The sequence below is a fragment of the Macaca thibetana genome, chromosome 15 (genome assembly GCF_024542745.1).
Source record: "Macaca thibetana thibetana isolate TM-01 chromosome 15, ASM2454274v1, whole genome shotgun sequence".
NCBI classification, from domain to species: domain Eukaryota; kingdom Metazoa; phylum Chordata; class Mammalia; order Primates; family Cercopithecidae; genus Macaca; species Macaca thibetana.
Window position 1 is genome coordinate 3,420,732 of NC_065592.1, and position 22,387 is coordinate 3,443,118.

General features: G+C 54.6%; 2 protein-coding genes across 3 annotated transcripts in view; one reads left to right on the forward strand and one right to left on the reverse strand.

The window, feature by feature from the left end:
- The window catches only part of DNLZ (DNL-type zinc finger), a 314,112-nt gene extending 294,998 nt beyond the window's left edge, over positions 1–19,114 (reverse strand). The window contains exon 1 of the mRNA XM_050760371.1: positions 19,111–19,114. The gene's annotated coding sequence lies outside the window, so the exon portion shown is untranslated. The remainder of the gene's footprint in view (positions 1–19,110) is intronic.
- Positions 1–22,387, forward strand: part of TMEM141 (transmembrane protein 141) — a 191,348-nt gene that overhangs the window by 7,112 nt on the left and 161,849 nt on the right. The gene's annotated exons all lie outside the window — the stretch shown is intronic.

Genomic DNA, 22,387 nt, shown 5'->3' on the forward strand with positions numbered 1-22,387 from the left:
CCGTTACCACAAGCCCAAAACCAGAAAAGATATCACGGGAAAAGAAAATTACAGGCCAACGTTCCTCATAGACGTAGACACAAAACAGTTTCTAGAATACTTGCCTTAAAAGTAAATAGAGGCCAGGTGAGATGGCTCATGCCTGTAAACCCAACATTTTGGGAGGCCGAGGCAGGCGGATTTATTGAGGTCACGAGTTTGAGACCAGCCTGGCCAACATGGTGAAACCCCGTCTCCACTAAAAATGCAAAAATTAGCCGGGCATGGTGGTGGCAGGAACCTGTAATCCCAGCTACTCGGGAGGCTGGGACAAGAGAATCACTTGAACCTGGGGACAGAGGTTGCAGTGGCCGAGATTGTGCCATTGCACTCCAGCCCAGGCAACAAAGTGAGACTTTGTCTCGGAAAATAAAAAAATAAAAATAAATAAATAAATAAGTAAATAGAAAAAAAATGTTTAAAAAGACAGACACAAAAGTTGTAACGAAATCTTAGTAGATCGAATTGCACAATGTATAAAGAGGATAATACATCAAGACCAAGGGGAGTTTATCCCAGGAAGTCAAGGGATCCAGCTTTCTTTTTTTTCGGACAGAGTCTCGCTCTGTCACCCAGGCTGGAGGGCAGTGGTGTGATCTCGGCTCACTGCAGCCTCTGCCTCCCGGGTTCAAGTGATTCTCCTGCTTCAGCCTCCCGAGTAGCTGGGATTACAGGCACCTGCTACCACGCCCAGTTGATTTTTGTATTTTTAGTAGAGACAGGGTTTCACCATGTTGGCCAGGCTGGTCTTGAACTCCTGACGTTAGACGATCCTCCTTCCTCAGCCTCCCAAAGTGCTGGGATTTGAGGCGTGAGCCACCGTGCCCAGCCTGTTTGTTTGTTTGTTTGTTTGTTTTGAGATGGAGTCTTGCTCTGTCACCCAGGCTGGAGTGCAGTGGCACGATCTCGGCTCACTGCAAGCTCCGCCCCCTGGGTTCACGCCATTCTCCTGCCTCAGCCTCCCGTGTAGCTGGGACTACAGGCGCCTGCCACCACACCCGGCTAATTTTTTTTTTTTTTTTTTTTTGTATTTTTAGTAGAGACGGGGTTTCACCGTGTTCGCCAGGATGGTCTCGATCTCCTGACCTCGTGATCCGCCCGCCTCAGCCTCCCAAAGCGCTGGGATTACAGGCATGAGCCACCACGCCTGGTCGCCTTTTGCTGTTTTAACACCAGTGACCCTATATTTATTCTGACAACTTTCACATTCATGTTAACAGAATAAGAAGAAAATCCATGTAATCCCCTCAGGCAAAACCATAACAAAATGCGTCATCATTCATGGTGCAAACTCTCAGCAAACCAGTAATGGAAGGGAGCCGACTAAACCGGCAAGACCATGTATCTGAAACCATCGCTGAAGTCATGCCTGACGGTGAGAAACAGAAGGCCCGGCGCCAAGGTGGGGAACAGAGCCAGGGGGCTTCTCTCACCACTTCCTCTGCACCATGCAGGAAGTCCCAGGGCAATAAGGCAGGAAAGGGAAAGGAAGACATACATGATCCGGCATGTAGAAAATCCTTTTAAGGCCGGGCACCATGGCTCACGTAATCCCAGCACCTTGGGAGGCCGAGGTGAGAGCATCTCTTGAGCCCAGGAGTTGGAGACCAGCCTGGGCAACATAGCAAGACCCTGTCTCTATAAAAAAAATTTAAAAATTAGCCAGGCATGGTGGCACGCACCTATAGTCCCAGCTACTTAGGAGGCTGAGATAGGAGGATTTCTTGAGCCTGAGAGGTCGAGACTAGCCTGGCCAGCATGGCGAAATCCCGTCTCTACTAAAAATACAAAAATTAACCAGGCGTGGTGGCACATGCCTGTAACCCCTGCTACTCGGGAGTGGGAGGCTGAGGTGGGAGGATCACATGAACCTGGGAGGTGGAGGCTGCAGTGAGCCGAGATTGTGCCACTACACTCCAGTCTAGACAACAGAGAGAGACTCTGTCTCAAAAAAAAAAAAGAAAAAAGAAAAAAAATTGAACCTTAACTTTATTTCACTCTGCACAAAAATGAAATCAAGATGAGTCACACAGACTTAAACATAAAATCCAAGACCTTCTGGAAGAAGGCGAGAGAAAATCTTCACAATTTGCGGTAGGCAAAGACTTCTTTCAGGTCACAAATCACCAGATGTACAAGAAAAGAAATTGATAGCAAAGTAAATTTTTTTTTGCTGATCAAAAGACACCACGAAGAAAATGAATAGGCAATCCAGAGACTGGGAAAAAATATTAATTGTAGATATCTCTGGAAAAAGATTTGCATTCATGGCCGGGCGCAGTGCCTCACTCCTGTAATCCTAGCACTTTAGGAGGCCGAGGTGGGAGGATCACCTGGGGTCAGGAGTTCGAGACCAGCCTGGCCAACATGGTAAAACGCTGTCTCTACTGAAAATACAAAAATTAGCCGGACGTGGTGGTGAGTACCTGTAATCCCAGCTACTTGGGAGACTGAGGCAGGAGAATCACTTGAACCAGGGAGGCGGAGGTTGCAGTGAGCCGAGATCTTGCCACTGCACTCCACCCTGGATGACAGAGTGAGACTCCATCTCAAAACTAAATAAATAAAAAATAAAAATAAAAAAACATAGAAAAGTGCTCAACATCTGTAGACACCAGAGAAATGCAAATTAAAATTATAGTGAGATGTGGCCAGGGGCAGTGGGAGGCCGAAGCAGACGGATCACAAGGTCAAGAGATCGAGACCTTCCTGGCCAACATAGTGAAACCTGTCTCTAAAAATACAAAAATTAGCTGTGCGTGATGGCGCGCGCTTGTAGTCCCAGCTACTCAGAAGGCTGAAGCAGGAGAATCGCTTGAACCCAGGAGGCAGAGATTGCAGTGAGCCGAGATCGCACCACTGTACTCCAGCCTGGCAAAAGAGCGAGACTCCGTCTCCAAAAAAAAATGAAAAATTACAGTGAGTTGCCAGTACATACTGGTTCGTCAATGGTAGCAAACGCATCTCACAAATGTAAGATGTTAAATAATCAGGGAAACTGTGTGCAGGCTGTTTGGAACTGTCACGAGAGACAACGTTGCAACAAATTAAGCTTAAAAATCTTAATTAGCTTTCATTCATGATTCTAAAATTGGCTCAGAACCAGGACAAATTCGAAGACCCCGGGGCTGCACATTTATGGAAACGGAAGTGACGCGCAGAGGCAGTTTTGGTGGTGGCCGCTGGGCGCTTTGCCTTGAAATCAGCGGCCACTGGCAACTGACAGGATGGCAGCTGCGGTGACCTGGACCCAGTCCCTGTGACTTCAGGCCAGGCCAGGCTGCAGTTTGCAGTAAGGACTCATGCCCCAGACCTCCTCGGTGAAAACTTAACAGGTCTCTAGGGTTCATTTTGAAAGCTTTATGTAAAAAATGGTGGCTTGGCCGGGCGCGGTGGCTCACGCCTGTAATCCCAGCACTTTGGGAGGCCGAGGCGGGTGGATCACTAGGTCAGGAGATCGAGACTATCCTGGCTAACATGGTGAAACCCCGTCTCTACTAAAAATACAAAAAACTAGCTGGGCATGGTAGCGGGCGCCTGTAGTCCCAGCTACTCGGGAGGCTGAGGCGGGAGAATGGCGTGAACCCGGGAGGCTTGAGACCAGCCTGACCAACATGGTGAAACCCTGTCTCTACTAAAAATACAAAAATGAGAGGCCGGGCACTGTAATCCCAGCTACTCCGGAGGCTGAGGCAGGAGGCTGAGGCGCTAACTCAGCTCACTGCAACCTCCACCTCCCGGGTTCACACTATTCTCCTGCCTCAGCCTCCTGAGTAGCTGGGACTACAGGCGCCCGCCACCACGCCCGGCTAATTTTTTGTATTTTTAGTAGAGATGGGGTGTCACCGCGTTAGCCAGGATGGTCTCGATCTCCTGACCTCATGATCCGCCCGCCTCGGCCTCCCAAAGTATTTATTTATTTTTTGAAACGGAGTTTCACTCTGTCGCCCAGGATGGAGTACAATGGCGCCATCTCAACTCACTGCAACCTCCGCCTCCTGGGTTTAAGCGATTCTCCTGTCTCAGCCTCCTGAGTAGCTGGGATTACAGGTGCCCATCATCACGCCGGCTAATTTTTTGTATTTTTAGTAGAGATGTGGTTTCACCATCTTGGCCAGGCTGATTTTGAACTCCTGACCTCAGGTGATCCGCCCAAAGCACTGGGATTACAGGTGTGAGCCACCCGCCCTGGGCCATTTATTTTTTGAGGAACTGTTGTACTGTTTCCCACAGTGGCTACATCATTTTACATTCCACATCACACAAGGGTTCCCATCTCTCCACACCCTGAACAACACTTGTTACTTGGTTTTTGTTTTTGTTTTTGTTTTTGTTTTTGAGACGGAGTTTTGCTCTTGTGGCTCAGGCTGGAGTGCAATGGCACGATCTCGGTTCACTGCAACCTCCACCTCCCAGGTTTTTTTTTTTTTTTTTTTTTTTTTTTTGAGACAGAGTCTCGCTCTGTCGCCCAGGCTGGAGTGTAGTGGCTGGATCTCAGTGCACTGCAAGCTCCGCCTCCCGGGTTTACGCCATTCTCCTGCCTCAGCCTCCCGAGTAGCTGGGACTACAGGCGCCGCGCAACTCGTCCGGCTAGTTTTTTGTTTTTTTTAGTAGAGACGGGGTTTCACCATGTTAGCCAGGATGGTCTCGATCTCCTGACCTCGTGATCTGCCCGTCTCGGCCTCCCAATGTGCTGGGATGACAGGCTTGAGCCACCGCGTCCGGCCCACCGCCCAGGTTTAAGCAATTCTCTTGTCTCAGCCTCTGAGTAGCTGGGATTACAGGTGCCCGCCACCACACCCGATTCATTTTTTTGTATTTTTTAGTAGAGAAGGGGTTTCATCATATTGGTCAGGCTGGTCTCGAACTCCTGACCTTGTGATCCACCCATCTCAGCCTCCCAAAGTGCTGGGATGACAGGCGTGAACCACCGCACCCGGCCGTGGGATGGTTTCGATTACATCATTTTTCTCATCATAGGTTCCATTCTCCTGCTCCTCCGCATGCCTGGCAGGTCCTCTTCCTTTGGACGCCAGCCCTTGTGAATTTCACCTGGCTGGGTGCCGGGGACTCTTCTCTTCCAGGAAATCTTGAGCTTTGTCCTGGACGTGCCGTTAAGTGATCTGGAGGCAGTTGCATCCTTTCTAGTCTTGCTTTTATGGCTTGGTAGGAGGGCTCAGAGCAGAACTCAGGCTCAGGCTATCGTCCCCCGCCGAGGAGGGCTTCACCCAAGGCCCCGTGAGTTAAGAGATTGTCCTGCTTGGCTGATGGGGAGAGATGCTGTCCTCGGTCATGAGACGGGTCCTGTTCCGTCTCGTCCTTCCAGATGGCTTTTTACCAACCCTGGGGAGTTTCCTTATGGGAATCAGCAGGGCAGTCCTCTTCTGGATACTCCAGGGGTCCCGTCCAGGTCTTCGGGGTCCCTCCCTGTGCAACGCTCTCCACTCTGGTACTGTCTGTGAACTCGAGCCGCCTCGGCCTCTCCAGCCTCGGGGATCTGCTGGGACCTGTGTGGGTTCCTCCTTCCCGCCCGCAGCCTGGACTGCCCTCCAAGGCAGTGAGCGCAGGTGACTAGGGCACGGCTGTTCCCGTCACTCAGGGTCACCGTCCTCTAATGCCTAGTGTCCCGTGTCTTGGAAGCCACGTGTCTGCGTTTTGTCTGGTTTTGTTTTGCTTTTTGGCTGTTTCGGGTAGGAGGGTAAGTCTATGACAGCTCACCTCAGCTGGACTGAGAAGTTTTTCCTAGAGTAATGGAAATATTCTCAATGTGGTTTTGGATGGTGGCTCCGCAGGGTCTGCAGCGGACATACTCCCTGACCTCATATGATCCGGCGATTCCGCAGCAGATCCTGGGACTCGTGGCCTTCACCATCGTGGCAGCCAGTCCCTGTAATAAACCGCTTTCTCTGCTTACGCACCTCCTATTGGCTCTGCTTGTCTGCAGAGCTCTGAGGAATACAATGAGGTCCCCAGAGTGCCAGATCCATAGATGGAAAGTAGGAGGGAAGGTGCTGGGCTGGGGTGGGGTGTGGGGAGCTGGTGTTTCACGGGGACAGGGTTTCAGTTTGTAAAATGGAGGCGTTCTGCAGATGGGCGGTGGGTGACACAGCACTGGGAAGGTGCTTAGTGCCACTGAGCTGTGCACTTAACAATGGTCAAAATCATAAGTTATGTGTATTATTTCCGTGATTTTACCACAATAAGAAAACACCCAGCTGGGCATGTTGGCTCACGTCTGGAATCTCAGCACTTTGGGAGGCCGAGGCGGGCGGATCACAAGGTCAGGAGATCGAGACCACGGTGAAACCCCGTCTCTACTAAAAAATACAAAAAATTAGCCAGGCGCGGTTGTGGGCGCCTGTAGTCCCAGCTACTCGGGAGGCTGAGGCAGGAGAATGGCGTGAACCCGGGAGGCGGAGCTTGCAGTGAGCCGAGATCGTGCCACTGCACTCCAGCCTGGGCGACAGAGCGAGACTCCGTCTCAAAAAAAAAAAAAAAAAAAAAGAAAACACCCAGCTGGGCATGTTGGCTCACGTCTGGAATCTCAGCACTTTGGGAGGCCGAGGCAGATGGATCACCTGAGGTCAGGAGACCAGCCTGGCCAACATGCTGAAACCTTATCTCTACTAAAAATACAAAAATTAGCCAGGCGTGGTGGCGGGCGCCTGTAGTCCCCGCTACTCGGGAGGCTGAGGCGGGAGAATCGCTTGATCCTGGGAGGCGGAGGTTGCAGCGAGCTGAGTTCGTGTCACTGCACTCCAGCCTGGGTGACAGAGCGAGACTGTGTTTCAAAAAAAAAAAAAGAGAGAGAGAGAGAGAGGGAAGGAAGGAGGGAAGGAAGGAAGGGAGGGAGGGAAGGAGGGAGGGAAGGGAGGGAGGGAGGGAGGGAGGGAGGGAGGGAGGGAAGGGAGACTCATTGGCCGGAACTCCTTGGCTCCTGCGGCTGGGCCGGGGTGGCTAGGGAGAGACCACAGCAGGCCTCAGCCGCATCTGGCGGTCAGGAGGTGTCTCCACTGCAGCCGGAGCTGCCTGCTGAGGTTTGCGAAGTGGCGACTGCCTAGTGGATGCTGCTGCAGAAACGCCAAGTGTCACGGCAACGGCAAGATGGCTCCGTCCTCCTCATTCTCCCACGAGGCAGTACATCTGGCTGCCTGAGCTATCCCGGACTTGAGCTCTGGCTGCAAGGGAGGTTGATAAAGGACATACTTAGCATGCCAGACTCCTCGGTAGGAGAAGGGGCTCCAGGAAGGGGTGGGACAAGTGCTGAGTGCCGAGTCCCTGCAGCGGCTCCATGGCTCCAATGGCTGGATGGGAGACCAGGGCTTAGTGAAAGGACACACACCAAGGTCAGAGTGCCAAGGTCAGAGTGCCATGCCAAGGTCAGAGTGCTAATAAGATGCAACCCCCGATTTTTCCCCTGGAGCCAGGGGCTCAGCCACTGCTGCCCAGAAAGCAGCACCAAGGGGGCCCAGCAAGTGATAATTTTCTGTAGAAAAGAAAGAAGTGGCCTGATTGGTTCCTCATGCCTAAGATTGGGCCTCCAGGCCCCTCAGCCTGGTGCCCTTGAGCATCTGTCCCTGCCTGACCTGGGGCTGTCACTCAGCTCCTCCCTGTCTGCTGTGCTGCACACGCCTGCCCCACATACCAGACAAGACCTCCTCTTTTCCCCACGTTTCCCATGGATGTTTGCACACAGAGGCTCAGTTCAGGGCCTATTAACTAAAAAAAAATTAAATGATTTTATTTTATTTTATTTTATTTTATTTTATTTTATTTTAAGAAAAGGTCTCACTCTGTCACCCAGGCTGGAGTGCAGTGGCACAAACACGGCTCCCTGCAGCCTCCTCCCGGGCTCAAGCGATTCTCCCACCTCAGTCTCCCAAGTAGCTGGGACTACAGGCAGGTGCCACCACACTGGCCAATATTTCCATGTTTTTGTAGAGATGGCGTCTTGCTTGCTGCCCAGTCTGGTCTCAAACTCCTGGGTTCAAGCGAGTCTCCCCCCTCAGCCTCCCAAAGTGCTGGGATTCCAGGCATAAGCCATCACACCTGGTTGTGTTTTTTTAAATTTTAAAAGCAATGTGTGCGCCTAGTTTAAAAGTTTCCCCAAGACAGAGAGAAAATAGCAACTCCAACTCCAGAAGTGATCACTTAAAATTCTTTTAGCCGGCCGGGCGCGGTGGCTCACGCCTGTAATCCCAGCACTTTGGGAGGCCGAGGCAGGCGGATCACGAGGTCAGGAGATGGAGACCATCGTGGCTAATAGGGTGAAACCCCGTCTCTACTAAAAATACAAAAAATTAGCCAGGCGCGGTGGCGGGCACCTGTAGTCCCAGCTACTCGGGAGGCTGAGGCAGGAGAATGGCGTGAACCCGGGAGGCGGAGCTTGCAGTGAGCCGAGATTGCGCCACTGCACTCCAGCCTGGGCGACAGAGCAAGACTCCGTCTCAAAAAAAAAAAAAAAAAAAAAATTATTTTAGCCAACTTAGCTCTTCTAGCCAGCATCACTTCCCTATTGTGAAATAATATGCTCATCGTGCAGGTCCTTGAAGCTTCCTGTTGACTTCCTACCGGAAGATGAGGATCTGACTTTCCCATCTTTCCCGGACCAGTGCATGCACTTCTCCCCTCCCACCTGATGACGGATCCCAAATTCTTCACACAGGTAGTCAGCGCTTGCATTAATATAACTATGTAATTGTTCACACTTGAGCCAAGTACTATATGATAAATGCATTTCCTTTTTACAACTTTTTGTTTTTCCTGGAATTCGTAACTACTTCCTTTTTCACTTAGTTAGAATATTGGTTAAGTTACTGAGGCAAAGAACCAAAACGCCAGGAATCTAAACATGATACAGCTGGTTTCTCACTCACATGAAAGTCCTGAGGCTGATGGGCTTTCCTGCCACTCTCAACACGCGGCTTCTGGCTCAGGATCCAAGGGGCTACTCCACCTCTCACCTCTCCCTGCCTGCAGGAGGGAGGGAAAGGTCTTCAAGACAGTGACCCTGGCCAGGCACAGTGGCTCACGCCTGTAATCCCAGCACTTTGGGAGGCTGAGGCAGGTGGATCACAAGGTCAGGTGTTCGAGACCAGCCTGGCCAATATGGTGAAACCCCCAACTCTACTAAAACTACAAAAATTAGCATGGTGGCGGGCCCCTGTCGTCCCAGCTACTCAGGAGGCTGAGGCAGGAGAATCGCTTGAACCCAGGAGGTGGAGGTTGCAGTGAGCCGACATCACGCCACTACACTCTAGCCTGGGCGACAGAGTGAGACTCTGTCTCAAAAAAAAAAAAAAAAAAAAAAAAGAGAGAGAGAGAGATTCTTCCTTTTTTTTTAAAGTTATGGGACCGGGTTTGTTAATAACGTATGTGATGAGAACAGTTGATTGCAGTCTCACCGTGAAGGCAAAAACAAACAAAAAATGAAACCCAAAGGATATACAGAAATAACCCTGTCCACCGAATAAACTGAATAGTGTTTATAGCTGTATAACCCAACTAAGTAATCTTTCTCCCCTCTTTAGCTTTTATGCACCACCTGCCATTCTAGATATTACCAATCACTCTAAACAATGTTAATAATAAAAACCAAGGCTGGACGCGGTGGCTCACACCTGTCATCCCAGCACTTGGGAGGCCAAGGCAGGGCACCTGAAGTCAGGTCAGGAATTCGAGACCAGCCTGACTAACATGGTGAAACCCCGTCTCTACTAAAAATATACAAATTAGCTGGGCGTGGTGGCGGGCGCCTGTAATCCCAGCTACTCGGGAGGCTAAGGCAGGAGAATCACCGGAACTTGGGAGGTAGAGCTTGCAGTGAGCTGAGATCGCGCCTTTGCATTCCAGCCTGGGCAACAAGAGTGAAACTCCATCTCAAAAAAAAAAAAAAAGGAATAAAAGAAAAAATAAATAAAAACCAACCACTTTCAATCTGATAATTCTGGGCAGAAAATTGGATATAGTTTGGACAAGATCTTTGAGAAAAATTCATATACACCAAATTAACTAGTTCTGTTACAAAACTGCTGTAAAAATACACATCATCACGAAACATACAGAACTTTAGAATCCAGCTAAGAGTGGAGAAATACTGAATGTCTTAATTTATCTGGAGGGGGCTGTAAATCCTAAGGTGGAAGGGCGTTTGAGCGTTCTGGCGTGTTCAGAGATTCTAGTGTCTAGTATCTCTCGAACACACAAAGACCATTCTGAAGGTGGTTATGGCCAGGAAACCTCGGGGTGGGTTCTCCCGGAGAAGGACCCTTTCTTTTCATGGGAAGATCTGGAAGTGACACCTCCCACTCCTGCCCTGGTCCGATTGGCCAGAACGTGGTCACAGGCTAAGTCAGAGGCTGCAAGGAGGCTGGGAAACATGGTCTTCAGCTGGAGAGCCTTGAACCCGGTGAAACTCCTTTTACCGTGAAAGGGGAGAGTACAGCTTGGGTGACAATCAGAGGTCGCCGTGGCAAGGGTGGTCCTCCCCCAAGCTCTCCCACGGAGCCACAAGGCTTGTCCCCGTATTCCCTCACCCATCAGGTCACCACTCCTTTCCATTTCTTTTCTTTTCTTTTTTTTTTTTTTTTTTTGAGACGGAGTCATGCTCTGTCGCCCAGGCTGGAGTGCAGTGGCCGGATCTCAGCTCACTGCAAGCTCCGCCTACCGGGTTCACGCCATTCTCCTGCCTCAGCCTCCCAAGTAGCTGGGACTACAGGCGCCCGCCACCTCGCCCGGCTAGTTTTTTGTATTTTTTTTAGTGGAGACGGGGTTTCACCGTGTTAGCCAGGATGGTCTCGATCTCCTGACCTCGTGATCCGCCCGTCTCGGCCTCCCAAAGTGCTGGGATTACAGGCTTGAGCCACCGCGCCCGGCCCCATTTCTTTTCTTGAAGGCGTCTCCCGGCCTCCTGGAGACCTTTGCCCCTACCCCCCTCTCCTCTGGACTGGCCACACTGAGAGCCTCCCCTCAGCTGTGACTCTGCCACTTCTTCTTCTCAGTCATCACGGGATGCCCCCTGTGCATTTTCCACCTTTGAATCCCAGAGATTAGGGAGCCGGTCCCTCTCCAGAAGAGCGCGGGGGCCTAATGCCCCTGCGGAATCCCCTCACCAGCCGCAAAGCCGGCAAGCAAACCCTCACCCCAAAGCGTCTGGCATCTCCTGGTCGCCTCAGGGCAGCCCAGGAACCATAGCAGTGGCTGGGACAGCCCAGCCTGCCTCCCTTCCCGACGTGCAGGCCGTGCCACTGTGTGACTCCAAGGATTCAGGAGTCAGGGGGCCAAAGTCAGCAGCCGGGCTTTCCCTGGAGGCTGTGCCCAGAGCTCCCCAAAAGGTGGAATGTGGTGACAGCGGTGCCAGCTGGCTGCTTGCAGGACCCTGGCAGTGACCCCGCAGGCAGGGCCCCCAGGACAGCCTCTAGGGAGCCCCTAGCCTTGCAAGTGGGGACGGAGCACAGGATCCCAGGGTCCCAGGCCCCACTTCCCAACCAAGCCTAGGTCCTCTCCCCACCCCCTCCTCGAATCTTAAGCGCCTTTGGAGAGAAGCCACGCAGGGCGGGACGCACAGACTGTCAGGGCGGGAGGGATGCGTGTCCCAGGGAACCCGGCCCGAGGCTGGCAGCGGCAGGGTAGAGGCCACCGGTCCAGGGCAGCGTCCGCGGGGAAACACTGCCGCGCTGTGGGCATTGGGGGAACTGCAGTCGCCGCCCCATGTGCCGGCTGCAGGGGGGCGGGGGTGGGGCCCAAGTCAACGGGCATGGATCCCCGGAACCCCTCAGCCTTTGTCCCAGGAGAAGCTCCTCACATCCCTGGTGCCAGGGCCCTGGGAGCCCGTGAGACCAGGGTTCTCCCTGCCCAGACTCTTCCTCCAGCCTGGAGGGAACAATGGGGGCGACAGGCACTGACCACCAGGCAGGCAGCAGCAGGGCGGAGCCTGGGGTACCAGGGCGCAGAGGTGATCGGGTGCTGAGCCCTCCCCGATGAGCTCAGCTCGGAGGTGGGAGCCCCTGACCCTTTCCCAGGACTCTGAGTCGGCCTTGGAGAGTGTGGTGTTGGGCCCAGCCACAGAGGTCAGCAGATGGCGGGTGGCAGGCGCTGGGGCCCCGGCTGTGCAGGAGGGTCAGGCCCCGGCACACCCTGGCATTTCCTGTGCAGACCCAGATGGGTGAGGTCAGCTGAGAAGGGAAGAGGCCACAGGGGACTTCCTCCATCCTCTCAAATTAGTGGAGGCAGGGCCCCAAGCCAGGCCAGGGCCTAGGTGGACGTGCTCTGGATGTGGCAGCCTCTCCTCTCCCAACCCCCAGGGAAGCAACTCTCAGCGACAGCCCCAGCCCCGGCGGATGGGTGGGAAACTGAGGCACGGCCAGATCCACCGATGACAACGGGCCTGGTCAGTGACCGCGGGTGGCCCTGCGCTCTCCCGCATGCAGGTCACAGGCTCCAGCCACGGCCAACAGAAAATGACTCTCCCGGCCTGGCTCACCCACTCTCAGTCAAGGACGCAAAGGTCCCTCCTGCAGCAGGGCCAGGACCTGAATCGAGCCACTGGGCTCAGGATGGATGCCTCCCGGGAAGCCAGAGAGAGCCCTGTCACCACGGAACGGGTTAGAGGGGCACAAGCCTCTGCGGGCCTCTCCCACGTCCCCCACCCCCCGTGCTTCTGCAGAAGGGGGGTCTTCTGGGGCTCTGGTGCCTTCCCACAGCAGGTGTCATCAGGGCGGGAACACAGTCCCCACCACCTACCCGTGGGTTTCACATGCTGGGGGCAGTCATCGCCCCAACCTCGACAAGCCAAGAGGACTGGATGTGGCCCCAGCACCTCAGCAGCAGCCATGTCCTCCCAGGGAGGCTGCAGGGAGGTAGCGTGACTTACGCCTGGGGTGGAACAGGCTGCAGGGCCTGCTGGGAAGCCGTCCCCAGACCCCAGCTCAGTCCTCCGGCAGATTCACTCCGAGGAAAGTTGTGTCGGTGACCTGGCCGGTGCTAGGCCCCCAAGCCCGCCCGCCAGCATTCTTCAAGTCTGCACGTCCGAGGGCAGGAGGGAGCGTGGACCCCGGCAGCCTCGCCCTAACTGGGGTGGCCCCACATCCACCAGAGGGCAGCTGGGCCGAGTCCCAGCCATCCCCTTCAGGAGCCAGCACAGCGGGAGGCTCCCTTGTCAGCCAGAGCCTGGGTGGATGGCAGAGCCCCGGGGGCCGCCTCTGGCCTGAGTTTGTGTCTGGCTCCTCACCTAGCTAGAACCTGACCTTGAGAGGTCACTGTCGCCCTGGGCCTCAGTTTCCCCATCTGACAGGTGGGGAAAGCGTTAGCATCCACATCACGGCGGCCCCACAGGGCAGTGCAGCGTGAAATACTCAGCTAACCCTCCAGACCCCAGAGGCCAGGCCTCCCCGCCCCGCTGCCCCTGCCCCATCCTGCACATCTGCCCCCACCTGGCTCCCCTCGCTCCCCTCGGCGTCCCGCTGGGTGGGGGCCTCCAGCGCCTCCGGGCTTCCAGGCAGGAAGGCGGCCGAGAAGAGCGTTTCCGCGCAGGCTGCTGTGCTGGGAGTGCAGCCCCTGATAAGGACACGCATGGCCGGCTGCACGTCCGCCTTTTGTCCCTGGCTCCCGCCAGCCCTTCCTGCTCTGGCCTGCAGGGTGGGGACTGAGGGCCCAGCTGCAGCCCTCCCCCCACCCCCGCCTCCACTCTGCCCCTGGCTCCACAGCCCCTGGGGTCCTGGCTGCCCTGGGGGAGTTTGAGGCCCCCAGTAGCAGCAACGGCTGGGGCCCTGGACACACTTGGGGTGTGGGAGCTCTGGGAAATCAACCCCGGGGGACTGCTGGGGCCAAAAAGAAGCAACAGCCCCAACCCAGCAGGGCCAGATGTTCTACTCTCCCTCCCCCAGTTTCGGCTGCCAGGAGGGTCCCCACCCAGGGTCCCTTGGAATCCTGCACAGGCCTAGGCAGGCTCCCTCCTGGGCTGGACCGACCACAGTCCTGCTTGAGGTCCTGGAGAGGCGCTGGCCTGGCCCAGCCCATGTGCCCCACGGACACCCCTGGCTGCTCCTCCGGCATCTGTCTTGAAGTACCTGCCCAGTGTGAGCCCAGCATCAGTGACTGAGGGGCATCCATCCTTACCCCCGACTGCCCATGGTGCCCAAGCAGCAACCTCACAGCCGGTCTGCTGAGCTGGGCTGAGGAGAGGTTCCACCCACCTCAGAAGGAATCCACTCCCATCCCCTAAACTCCAGGAGCTGCCCTTGGCCAAGGAAGGAGGGCACGGGGCAGGCTGAGCCCAGGGTGGCAGGTGCTACACGGTGCCCAGGATGCCTGGCAGGAGAGAGACCGCAGCCCAGAAGGCTTCCCCTGCAGGACTGGGGGCCCCTCAGTGCTCACACCTCCCACTGGCTCCCAGGGCCCCCTACAACATGGCCCATGTCTCAAGGGATTGGAAGGATCCCCCCACAGAGGCCATCGGCAGGGACTAGAGTGCAGCCCAGTGCGGTGTCCACCAGTGTGATCAAGCACTCAGCCAAGATGGTGGGAAGGGTTCAAGTCTTTTTTTTTTTTTTTTTTTTTTGAATAGCACCTTTATGGCCGGACGCAGTGTCTCACACTTGTCATCCCAGCACTGTGGGAGGCCGAGGCAGGTGGATCACCTAAGGTCAGGAGTTTGAGACCAGCCTGGCCAACATGGTGAAATGCTGTCGCTACTAAAAACACAAAAATTAGCCAGGCGTGGTAGCAGGCTAATTCTCCAGCTACTCAGGAGGCTGAGGCTCAAGAATCGCTTGAACTCGGAACGTGGAAGCTGCGGTGAGCCGAGATCACGCCACTGCACTCCAGCCTGGGCCACAGAGTGAGATTCGGTCCAAAAAAGACTTCAGAGGAGACCCTGCCCCCTGGTGCTCTGTACATTCTTCCCCTAAACTGGGCTCAACTTCCTTGTTGTACGTAAAAGTTGGGCAGATGGAATTAAGCCCTCAGAGCATTCAACTTATTTCATAATTTTCAGAGCCAGCCGGGAGTGCAGGAGGGAGAACTTCCCTGTGAATGTCCTGTGATCTCAGGACGCAGAGAACCCTCATCGGCCAAGGGAGAAGTCACTTCCGGATCCACAGATGGTGTGTGAGTGCATGGCGAGCGCCTCCAGGACACACTCACTGTTCCTTCTCTCTGGCCAGACACCAGCCAGACCCTGCGTGTGCATCGTGCTGCTCTCCGCAGCTGCCTGCGAGGGGTTCCTGCGAAGGCCAGCACCTCGGTGAAGAGCCGGGGGCTGAACTTGAACTCAGGGCTACCAGAGTCAGGCCGTGCTTTTTCACCTCTGCCCATGATGTCAGAGCCTTTCCCTAGCAATGTTTAAAAAGTTACTTCTGCCTGGAAAAAAATGGGAAAAATGGCAAATTATATTACGTATAATTTGATAATTTTAAAGAGTTAATGATGTCATTATTACTCAAACCCATTGAATTGTACATTTTATTATTATTATTTTTCTTTTTTTTTTTTTTTTTTTTTTTTTGTTTGTTGTTGTTGAGATGGTGTTTCATTCTTGTTGCCCAGGCTGTCGTGCAATGGTGTGATCTCGGCTCACCACAACCTCCGCCTCCCAGGTTCAAGTGATTCTCCTGCCTCAGCCTCCCGAGTAGCTGGGATTACAGGCATGCGCCACCACACCAGGCTAATTTTGTATTTTCAATTTCAGTAGAGACGGGGTTTCTCCATGTTGGTCAGGCTGGCCTTGAACTCCCGACCTCAGGTGATCTGCCTGCCTTGGCCTCCCAAAGTGCTGGGATTACAGGTATGAACCATCGTGCCCTGCCTATTATTATTTTTTATTTTATTTTATTTATTTGAGATGAAGTCTCCCTCTGTTGCCCAAGTTGGAATACAGTGGCGCGATCTCAACTCACTGCAATCTCTGCTTCCCAAGTTCAAGAGATTCTCCTGCCTCAGCCTCCCGAGTAGCTGGGACTACAGGCGCCCGCCACCTCGCCCGGCTAGTTTTTGTATTTTTTTTTTTTTTTTAGTAGAGACGGGGTTTCACTGTGTTAGCCGGGATGGTCTCGATCTCCTGACCTCGTGATCCGCCCGTCTCGGCCTCCCAAAGTGCTGGGATTACAGGCTTGAGCCACCGCGCCCGGCCTGTGATGAACAATTTTCAAGAGCAGAGTGTCTTTATTCACTAGAGTCGCAGCGTGTCCCATAGATCTCGGCACCGACTCCTCAACTGAAACTTTGTATCCCATAGATCTGGGCAGCCACTCCTCAACTGAAGCTTTGGCCTTCAGCCAACGTCTGCCCACCCTGTCCCCGCCCACCCCTGGGAGCCACTGCCCCACTTTCTGCTTCTAAGTTCCACTATTTCACACTCCACATATGAGTAAGAGCCTGTGGGATTTGTCTTTCTGTGCCTGGCTTATTTTACTTAAGATTGTGACATTAGGTCAGGCGCAGTGGCTCACGCCTTTAATCCCAGCACTTTGGGAGGCCAAGGCAGGAGGATCACCTGAGGTCGGGAGTTCAAGACCAGCCTGGCCAACATGGTGAAACCCCATCTCTCCTTTAAAAATATCAAAAAATTAGCCGGGCGTGGTGGTGGGTGCCTGTGGTTCCAGCTGCTCAGGAGGCTTAGGGAGGAGAATGGCGTGAACCGGGAGGCAGAGGTTGCAGAGAGCCGAGATTGCACTACTGCACTCCAGCCTGGGCGACAGAGTGACTCTGGTTAAAAAAAAAAAAAAAAAAAAAAAAAAAAAAATTGTAACCTCCAAGTTCACACATGTGATCACAAGTGACAGGGTCTCCTTGCTGAAGGGCGAACGGTGCCCCGCTGTGTGTATCCGCCACACTTATTTATCCACGCGTGCACTAACTTCCTTTCTTGGCTATTACGAAGCGCGCACCATGCCCGTGGCCTGCAGGTATCTCTTAGACACACCGATTTCATTTCCTTTGGGTCTAAACCCAGAAGAGGGATTGCTGGGTTACATGCAATGTTTAATGTTTTGAGGGGCCTCCACACTGTTTGCTGTGCCACTCTAGCCATTTTTAGGTGTCCCTCAGGGGAATTCTATTCACAATAGGGTACAATCACCACCACTATCTATGTCCAAAACTTGTTCGTGCTCCCAAATTGAAACTCCATGCCCCTCAGGTGCGTATCCCTGTTCTCCCCTCCTGCGGCCCCTGGTAGCCACTAAGCTGCTTCCTGTCTCTATGGCTCTGCCCACTGTAGACATCTCTTGTCAATGGAATCACTCAGGGCTCATCCACGCCACAGCTCCTGCCACGGTGTTATTCCTTTTATTTATTTATTTTGAGACAGAGTCTTGCTCTGTTGCCCAGGCTGAAGTGCAGTGGTGCAATCTTGGCTCACTGCAACCTCCACCTCCCGGGTTCAAGCAATTCTTGTGTCTCAGCCTCCCAAGTAACTGGGATTACAGTTGCAAGCCACCATGCCTGGCTAATTTTTGTATTTTTAGTAAAGACGAGGGTTCACCATGTGGGTCAGCCTGGTCTCGATCTCCTGACATCAAGTGATCCGTCCACCTCAGCCTCCCAAAGTGCTGGGATTACAGGTGTGAGCCACTACCCCTGGCCTAGTGTTAATTTTTTTTTTTTTTTTTTTTTGAGATGGAGTCTTGCTCTGTCACTCAGGCTGAAGTACGGTGGTGTAATCTCAGCTCACTGCAACCTCTGCCTCCCAAGTTCAAGCGATTCTCCTGGCTCAGCCTGCTGAGTAGCTGGGACTAAAAGCACACACCACCACACCTGGCTAATTTTTGTATTTTTAGCGGAGATGGGGTTTCACCATGTTGGCCAGGCTGTTCTCAAACTCCTGACCTCAGGTGATCCACCTGCCTCGGCCTCCCATAGTGCTGGGATTACAGACGTGAGCCACCGCCCCAGGCCTCATCCTTTTTTTTTTCTTTTTTTAATACTTTTTATCCCTTTCTTAATATTTAATTGAGACAGGGTTGTGCCAAGTTGCACAGGCTAGTTTTGAACTCCTGAGCTCAAACAATCCACCCTCTCGGCCTCCCAGAGTGCTGGGATTACAGATGTGAGCCACCGCCCCTAGCCAGAGCTTCTTTCCTCTTTACGGCTGAGCTGCGTTTCACTGTGCCGGTGGGCCTCGGCTTGTCGATGCACTCATCCGTGGACGAGCATCCGGGCGTATCCACTTCTTGGCTCCTGTGAGCACGCCGCTGTGTGTACACTGCACGTCTGTTTGAATCCCTGCTTTCGGGGAACGTACCCAGCGGTGGAGTTTCGGAAAGTGTGGTGATCCTATGCTGAGTCTTGTGAGAAGTGGGGGGACCCTTTCTTTGTTTGTTATTATTTTTAATTTTTTTTTCCAAGCTCTTCTCTCTGAAATTAAAACATGTTCATATAAACTGTGGCCCTAAAGTCGGGCGTGGTGGGGTGTGCCTGTAATCCCAGCTACTCGAGAGGCCGAGGCACGAGAATTGCTTGAACCACAGAAGTGGAGGTTGCAGTGAGCTGAGATTGCGCTGCTGCACTCCAGCCTGGCTGATGGAGTGAGACCCTGTCTCAAAATATAAATAAATAGGCCGGGCGCGGTGGCTCACGCCTGTAATCCCAGCACTTTGGGAGGACGAGGTGGGCGGATCACGAGGTCAGGAGATCGAGACCATCGTGGCCAACATGGTGAAACCCCGTGTCTACTAAAAATACAAAAAATTAGCCAGGCGTGGTGGCGGCACCTGTACTCCCAGCTACTTAGGAGGCTGAGGCTGGAGAATGGCGTGAACCCGGGAGGCGGAGCTTGCAGTGAGCCCAGATCGTGCCACTGCACTCCAGCCTGGGCGACAGAATGAGACTCCGTCTCTAAATGAATGAATGAATGAATGGATGAATGAATGAGTGAATGAACGAACTGTGGCCCACCCAGACTGTGGACTCCTATGCAGCAGGACCAAGTCACAGACACACATAGCACAGACCATCCCTAACCCATCTCGGCCACGCGCGGTGGTTCACGCCTATAATCCCAGCACTTTGGGAGGCCAAGGCAACCTGATCACCTGAGGTCAGGAGATCGAGACCGTCCTGGCCAACATGGTGAAACCCCCGTCTCTACTAAAAATACGAAAATTAGCCAGGCATGGTGGTGCGCACCTGTAATCCCAGCTACTCAGGAGGCCGAGGCAAGAGAATCACTTGAACCAGGGAGGTGGAGGTTTCGGTGAGCTGAGATTGTGCCGCTGCACTCCAGCCTGGACAACAGAGTGAGACCCTGTCTTAAAAAAAAAAAAAAAAGCCATCGTGCTGGGCACAGGGCACCGGCCACTTGGCTCCCACAACACAAATCTCCCAGGAGCAGCAGAGGGCACATTGGGGCTGCCAGGGGCTTCGGAGGGGTGGGAACGTTCTATCCATCCTTTGCAGTGAAGATTACATGGGGGGTGCTCATTTGCCCAAATGCATTAAACTGTCCACGTAAAGAGGGTGCCTCTCAGAGGACTTTGGGGCAGGGACATCTGTGCCCGATACTGTCCTGGTGGGCACGTGCCCTCATACACTTGCCCAGACCCTGAATGTGCTACACTGAGTGACCCCAGTTACACCGTGGGCCCCGGGTGACTGTGACATGTGAGCGCAGGTTCACCCACGTCACAGACGGATCGCTCCGGTGACGGGGGGTGGCGCACGTGGGTGTGGGGGCTGTGGCGTGGGACCTCTGTACCTTCTCTCAATTTGGCTGTAAGCCTACAACTTCTCTAAAAAATAAAGTCTTTTTTTTTTTTTTATTCATTTTTATGCAGCTCTCTTTTCCTTAAAATAAAGGCTCTAAAAACGTGTGATTCCACCTCCCCAAGGCTGAGCGAAAGCGCCACGTCTGTCCCTGTCTTTCCCGGCTGCCGGCAGGGAGTGGGTGCCCGGCGGTGACTCAGCCCTGCAGCCTCCCAGCCCTTCCCCGTATGCCGGCAGGTGACGCGGATGCCTCCGTCCCTCGTGGAGTTTGTGGAGAGCGTTGATCAGCGCCAGCCGTCAGAACAGAACCTTCGCGAGGTCCCGCAGATGCCGGGCACCGGGCTGTGGTCCTGGTGCTGCTTCTCATCAAATCCACTGGCTCTTCGAGAGGAAGCATGTCACAGCCCAAGTCAAACAACAAGCAAGAAAATCACTCTTCATTTTGGAATTGTAAAATAAAACAGAAATTATCCTCAGGCTAGAGTGACCTTGCTGTCCTGCCCCAGCCACCCCCCACCTCCCAGCACCTGCACACCCCCCCTATACCCTCCGCCGAAACCCAGCCCACCGCCCCCGGGAGGGCCGTGGAAGAGGCCGGAGAACGCATCCCCTCTGGCTTCCGGGGTGGGGGCCCGCTGTGGGTTGGCTGGAATCAGCCCCCCTCCCCCACGTCCTGGGTCCCTGCAGCCCTGCAAGGAGGACACCCAGCCACCCCTCATGCCAGGGAAGCCGGGGCCAGGGAAGGGCCCAGGAGGGTTTGCTCTTCCTGTGGCATGTTGTTCCTTTAAAAATCCCTGCTGCTGGCCCGGCACAGTGGCTCACGCCTGTAATCCCAGCCCTTTGGGAGGCCGAGGCGGGCGGATCACGAGGTCAGGAGATGGAGACCATCCTGGCTAACACGGTGAAACCCCATCTCTACTAAAAATACAAAAAATGCCGGGCGCGGTGGCTCAAGCCTGTAATCCCAGCACTTCGGGAGGCCGAGACGGGCGGATCACGAGGTCAGGAGATCGAGACCATCCTGGCTAACACGGTGAAACCCCGTCTCTACTAAAAAAATACAAAAAACTAGCCGGGCGAGGTGGCGGGTGCCTGTAGTCCCAGCTACTCGGGAGGCTGAGGCAGGAGAATGGCGTAAACCCGGGAGGCGGAGCTTGCAGTGAGCTGAGATCCGGCCACTGCACTCCAGCCTGGGCGACAGAGCGAGACTCCGTCTCAAAAAAAAAAAAAAAAATACAAAAAATTAGCTGGGCGTGGTGGCGGGCACCTGTAGTCCCAGCTACTTGGGAGGCTGAGGCAGGAGAATGGCGTGAACCCGGGAGGCGGAGCTTGCAGTGAGCCGAGATCCGGCCACTGCACTCCAGCCTGGGCGACAGAGCGAGACTCCGTCTCAAAAAAACAAAAAGAAAAATCCCTACTGCAGGAGTGGTGGGGGGAGTTGGCTGGGGGTGTGGACTGTGGTGCCACTGTGGCCAAATTTGTGCCAGCTGGTGCTCAAATTCCAGTACCAGGGACAGGCGGTGGGGAGGGCAGGAGCCAGGCTCCCTCAGAACGAACCAGTTGCCCTCCTGCTCTGCCATGGGCCACGGTGGGGGTGGGCAGCATGTGGCCCGTCTGAGCTGCAGCTCCCTCCTGGAGCAAATGGACCCACTTCCCAGTGTGTTGCAGATGCCCTGAAGGACCCACCACACCAAGTGGAATGCGGATGTCCTGGATAGAGTCTGGGCACAGATTAACATTTAACAGGGAGGACAGAGGCCCAGAGAAGATGGAGGCTTGTCTGAGACCACCCAAGAAGCTGGGACCCATTTCCTGTACCCAAGGAGAACCTGGACACTCAGCCCAGGCCGGAGTGTGGATGTCCGCCATGCTGACCAGGGCTGGTGGGCGGGGCCTGGCCTTCCTGGGCCTGGTCCAGTTGTGGTCTGGGTTCAGTTGGGGGCTGGGGCAGGAGGAGGAGGCCTGGCTGGGGCTGCAGGTGCTTCCCAGTCATGGAGGCCAAATGAGGATGTCCCATTGGGCGGGCAGCTGCCTGCCCCTGCCCCATCCACAGGGCCAGCAGCCCCAGGAGGAGGAGACAAGGCCCCTCTGCGATCCGACCCCTGGCTGGAGTCTGCAGAGAGGTGCCTCTAGCCTTCTGTGGCCCCTTGGACAGAGCGGCAGAGGCTGGCACGGCTCTAGACCCCTGCCAAGCCTGCACCCCAGGTCCTGGCCCTGATGGCCCCTCAGAGAGGAACCAGGACAGCTGTCTCAGGAGCTGGGAGAGGATGGACTCTAGCCTGGGGCCCTGCCCCCATCTGCTGGCCCAGCCGGGGACACTGGCTCCTCAGTGCTGGCACTCCCACCGGGCCGCTGGGCACTTCACTGCCTCTCTCTCCACCTGCGGCCTCCTATCTGGGGAGGGCACCGGCCTGGCTCTGGGGTCAGACAGCCTGGGCTCCAATCCTCACTCTGCCTCTCACCGCTGGGGGGCCTCAGGCAGCCCCCACAAAGTGCTCCTACCTGTAGAGGGCCAAGAGACCGGCCCACAGGCTGTGCAAGGGTCCAGGAGAGCCTAGGGGTGCGGAAGCCGCTCTGGCCCAGGACACAGAGGGTCCCTCGAGTTCACCACTCCATCCTCCTGCGCGTGGGGTCCTGGCAGGACCCCGGA